The sequence below is a fragment of the Delphinus delphis genome, chromosome 4 (genome assembly GCF_949987515.2).
Source record: "Delphinus delphis chromosome 4, mDelDel1.2, whole genome shotgun sequence".
NCBI classification, from domain to species: domain Eukaryota; kingdom Metazoa; phylum Chordata; class Mammalia; order Artiodactyla; family Delphinidae; genus Delphinus; species Delphinus delphis.
In genome coordinates this window covers 49,272,715-49,278,608 of record NC_082686.1, presented here as the reverse complement: position 1 = coordinate 49,278,608, position 5,894 = coordinate 49,272,715, and the positions used below count along the sequence as shown (strand labels likewise).

The window sequence follows — 5,894 nt, the reverse complement described above, 5'->3', positions numbered from 1 at the left end:
TGATACCAAAACCAGACAAAGATGGCACAAAGAAAGAAAATTACAGGCCAATATCACTCATGAACATAGATACAAAAATCCTCAACAAAATACTAGCAAACAGAATCCAACAGCACATTAAAAGGATCACACACCATGATCCAGTGGAGTTTATCCCAGGAATTCAAGGATTCCTTAATATAGGCAAATCAATCAATGTGATAAACCATATAAACAAACTGAAGCAGAAAAACCTTATGATCATCTCAATAGATGTAGAAAAAGCTTTCAACAAATTTCAACACTCATTTATGATAAAAACACTCAAGAAAGTACGCATAGAGGGAACTTACCTCAACGTAATAAAGGCCATATATGACAAACCCACAGCCATCATCGCTGTCAGTGGTGAAAAACAGAAACCACTTCTTCTAAGATCAGGACAAGACAAGGTTGTCCGCTCTCACCACTATTATTTATTTAACATAGTTTTGGAAGTTTTAGCCACAGCTATCAGAGAAGAAAAAGAAATAAAAATAATCCAGATCAGAAAAGGAGTAAAGCTGTCACTGCAGATGACATGATACTACACATAGAGATCCTAAAAACGCTACCAGAAAACTACTAGAGCTAATCAATGAATTTGGTAAAGTAGCAGGATACAAAATTAATGCACAGAAACCTCCTGCATTCTTACACACTAACAATGCAAGATCTGAAAGAGAGATTAAGGAAACAATCACATTTACCACTGCAACAAAAACAATAAAATACCTAGGAATAAACCTACCTAAGGAGACAAAAGACCTGTATGCAGAAAAATATAAGACACGGATGAAAGAAATTAAAGATGATAAAAACAGATGGAGAGATATACCATGACTTGGATTGGAAAATCAACATTGTGAAAATGACTATACTACCCAAAGCAATTTACAGATTCAAAAAATCCCTATCAAAGTACCAATGACATTTTTCACAAAACTAGAACAACAAATTTCACAATTTGTATGGAAACACAAAAGATCCCAAATAGTGAAAGCAATCTTGAGAAAGAAAAATGGAGCTGGAGGAATCAGGCTCCTGGACTTTAGAGTATACTACAGAGCTACAGTAAGCAAGACAGTATGGTACTGGCACAAAAGCAGAAATATAGATCAATGGAGCAGGATAGAAAGCCCAGAGATAAACCCACGCACATACGGCCACCTTAATTTTGATAAAGGAGGCAAGAATATACAAAGGAGAAAAGACAGTCTCTTCAATAAGTGGTGCTGGGAAAACTTGATAGCTACATGTAAAAGAATGAAATTAGAACACTCCCTAACACCATACACAAAAATAAACTCAAAATGGATTAAAGACCTAAATGTAAGGCCAGATACTATCAAACTCTTAGAGGAAAACATAGGCAGAACATTCTATGATATAAATCACAGCAAGATCCTTTTTGACCTACCTCCTAGAGTGTTGCAAATAAAAGCAAAAATAAACAAATGGGACCTAATGAAACTTCAAAGTTTTTGCACAGCAAAGGAAACCATAAACAACACCAAAAGACAACCCTCAGAATGGGAGAAAATATTTTCAAATGAAACAACTGACAAAGGATTAATCTCCACAATTTACAAGCAGTACATGGAGCTCTATATCAAAAAGACAAAGAAGCCAATCCAAAAATGGGCAGAAGACCTAAAGAGACACTTCTCCAAAGAAGATACACAGATTGCCAACAAACACATGAAAAGATGCTCAACATCACTAATCATTAGAGAAATGCAAATCAAAACTACAGTATCACTCACACTAGTCAGAATGGTCATCATCAAAAAATCTACAAATAATAAATGCTGGAGAGGGTGTGGAGAAAACGGAACCCTCTTGCACTGTAGGTGGGAATGTAAACTAATACAGCCACTATGGAGAACAGTATGGAGGTTCCTTAAAAAACTGAAAGTAGAACTACCATATGATCCGGCAATCCCACTACTGGGCATATACCCTGAGAAAACCCTAATTTAAAATGAGTCATGTACCACAATGTTCACTGCAGCTCTGTTTACAATAGCCAGGACATGGAAGCAACCTAAGTGTCCATCGACAGATGAATGGAGAGAGAAGATGTGGCACATAGGTACAATGGAATATTACTCAGCCATAAAAAATAACAAAATTAAGTTATTTGCAGTGAGGTGGTTGGACCTAGAGTCTGTCATACAGAGTGAAGTAAGTCAGAAAGAGAAAAACAAATACCATATGCTAACACATATATATGGAATGTAACAAAAAATAAAAATGGTTTGGAAGAACCTAGGGGCAGGACAGGAATAAAGACACAGACATGGAGAATGGACTAGAGGACACAGGGAGGGGGAAGGGTAAGCTGAAACGAAGTGAGAGAGTGGCATGGACATATATACACTACAAAATATAAAATAAGATAGCTAGTGGGAAGCAGCTGCACTGCACAGGAAGATCAGCTTGGTGTTCTCTGACCACCTAGAGGGGTGGGACAGGGAGGGTGGGAGGGAGACACAAGAGGGAAGAGATATGGGGATATATGTATACATATAGCTGATTAACTTTGTTATAAAGCAGAAACTAACACACCACTGTAAAGCAATTTTACTCCAATAAACATGTTAAAAAAATTAAATGTGTTGTTTTCAGTTCCTATATTTTTTAAAATCTTTATTGGAGTATAATAAAGTGAATCAGCTATACATATGCATATATCCCCATATCTCCTCCCTCTTGCGTCTCCCTCCCACCCTTCCTGTCCCATCCCTCTAGGTGGTCACAGAACACCGAGCTGATCTCCCTGTGCTATGTGGCTGCTTCCCACTAGCTATTTTACATTTGGTAGTGTATATATGTCCATGTGACTCTTGCACTTCATCCCAGCTTACACTTCCCCCTCCCCGTGTCCTCAAGTCCATTCTCTACATCTGCATCTTTATTCCTGTCCTGCTCCTATGTTCTTCAGAACCTTTTTTTTTTTTAAGATTCCATATATATGTGTTAGCATATGGTATTTGTTTTTCTCTTTCTGACTTACTTCACTCTGTATGACAGACTCTAGATCCAGCCGCTTCACTACAAATAACTCATTTTCATTTCTTTTTATGGCTGACTAATATTCCATTGTATATATGTGCCACATCTTCTTTATCTATTCATCTGTCGATGGACACTTAGGTTGCCTCCATGTCCTGGCTATTTTAAATAGAGCTGCAATGAACATTTTGGTATATGACTCTTTTTGAATTATGGTCTTCTCAGTGCATATGCCCAGTAGTAGGATTGCTGGGTTGTATGGTAGTTCTATTTTTAGTTTTTTAAGGAACCTCCCTACTGTTCTCCATAGTGGCTGTATCGATTTTCATTCCCACCAAAAGTGCAAGACAATTCCCTTTTCTCCACACCCTCACCAGCATTTATTGTTTGTACATTTTTTGATGATGGCTATTCTGACTGGTATGAGGTGATACCTCATTGTAATTTTTTTTGGTGTTTTATGCACATTTATTTTAAAACATAATATATAAGAAAATGTAGAGTGTCTCACAAAGCATTTGATAAAAAATAGTTTTAAGTACAATTTTTAATCTCTAAAGTCTCTACCAAGGATAAGTATATATACACTTTTAGTCCTAAAAGTGCAATTTTAAAGGCAGATTTCAGACCCTTTAAGTTACATGATAGCTAATGGTCAGATAAAGGACATTAAAAATGTGAATTTATAAAATTTGAGTCAATTCATGAAAGTGTTTTATAAACATTATAAACAAACATCTACCATACAATGTGGTAGATTTCATAATCTGTTTACAAATGCTTAAATCCTTTCTTTTAAAACATTATCTTATAAAGTTATTATTATAAAGTTTTAAATATCCTGGTTTAATTTCCCTTATGTCACCTTCACTAATATCAAGCACATGTTTGTACTACACATATACATACGCTACTGTTTTCCTTGCATAATGTCCCTCCATAAGAATATCTTTAGTCTGAGGAAAAATCGGAGCATGGCAAAATGCTGCTTTAACTGCTTAATAAAGTGTTAAGTGCCCAGGTGATCTGGAAATGCTGCTTCAGACTTCTGAGCAGCAATGTAGCTCCTCTGTAGATCTCCCATCTTATCAGATACTGTTGCAAAATTAAAATGCAGCTCATACATGTGGGGTGCTAAGGATGAAGCAGCTTGCAACTGTGCAGTGCTCTTGCGTGTTCGACATGGCCCTTCTGCATCTCCAGCACGGCCAGGTTGTTGTAGGTCTCTGCATGGTTATTGTTGTTAACCAGACCCAGCCTGAAGCACTGATGGGCCAGATTCATTATCTCCTATTCCCACAGCTACATGTCCCAAGTTGTGCCAGACCTCAGCTACCTCCTCTTCATTTTCAGCCAGAGAAAGGGCATGTTCAAATGAGGTCAGAGTCATATCATACTGCTGGGCATAGAAGCAACAGAGCCCCAGGTTGTTGAAAAGCTGGCAGTTATAAACACCCATCTGCAGGAATCGCCTGTAAAACCAGAGAGCTACTTCTGGTTGATCAGAATAAAAATGGTTGCTGCCAATGCATGCAATGCCTTCCACCTGAGTGTTGTCCTGTTTCAAAACCTCGTTGTGGTATTCAGTGGCTGATAAAATATTGTTCATTTCCTCATAGATCCTGGCAATTCCACAAAGTAGGGTTACTTCTCCTGGAAACTTATCTAAGCCTTGTTTGAAAAGATTTAAAGCAGTCACAGGTTGATTCAATGAGATGTAAACTTTTGCCAAGTAGAGAAAAGTATCTACCATTTCCTGCTGCTTCAGGGCTGATTTAAATTGTTTTTCTGCTTCAAGATACATTCCTAACCTGTAGTAACATTCTCCAATCTGCACTTTCCATCACCAGTCCTTGTACTGAGAATGCTCTGTGGAAAGGGCAGCCAAATCCACAACAGTCTTAGCATCATTTTCATGATGAAAGATATACTCAAACAAAGCCTTTGCCAATTTAGGTTTCTGGGCATACTTTGTTAAATTCAGTCTAGATAAATTTATAAAAGGTCCATCAGGACTTGTAAGCATGGAAGCCATTCCCAGCCTAAAAAATCTTCCAGATGAGCTGGTGATAGGGCAAGCTGTGTAGGCAGTGCTGGGTGTTCTAATGGCCTATTCCATAGTTCCTGGCCTTCCACTTTGTGTGCTGGGTCTAAGGAAACCTGTAATGGGTATTTCAGCTTCAGTGATTAGCCTGACAGCTGGACTAGACCCTCCTGTCTGGTTAGTTCCAGGGAGTTTCAGAGATGTTCCAGGACATGGAATGTGAGCAATAGTATTTTTGTTCAGTATCATTTCTGCAATTCCTTCCTGATCTACATCAATTTCATCTATGTACACCACTTCATCTAGTGCTCGTGCTTTTAAAATCCAGGCTGCCAGCTTTGTAACTTTGTACAAATTACTTCACCATGTGCCTCAGTATGCTCAATCTGGTCATAAGGGGACTTCTCCAGCATCTGCATGCACAGATCTGCCCAGAGCTGGAAATTCCTGTGCCTAAAATAGCTCCAGGCCAGGAGCAACGGCTCCATCTCCAAGCCCATGGCGGCCGGGAACCAGCCGCAAAAGACCAGGGCCCAGCACAGGGAGGGCGGAGGGCAAGGAGCAGCTCATTGTAGTTTTGATTTGCATTTCTCTAATGATTAGTGATGTTGAGCATCCTTTCATGTGCTTGTTGGCAAACTGTATATCTTCTTTGGAGAAATGTCTATTTAGGTCTTCTCCCCATTTTTGGATTGGGTTGTTTGTTTTTTTGTTATTGAGCTGATGAGCTGCTTGTACATTTTGGAGATTAATCCTTTGTCAGTTGCTTCATTTGCAAATATTTTCTCCCATTCTGAGGCCTGTCTTTTGGTGT

The 5,894-nt window shown here is 38.5% G+C and overlaps 1 pseudogene; it reads right to left on the bottom strand.

The window, feature by feature from the left end:
- Nucleotides 1-3,946: 3,946 nt before the first annotated feature.
- Nucleotides 3,947-5,580, bottom strand: LOC132424384 (tetratricopeptide repeat protein 8-like; annotated as a pseudogene).
- Between the last annotated feature and the right edge of the window lie 314 nt (nt 5,581-5,894).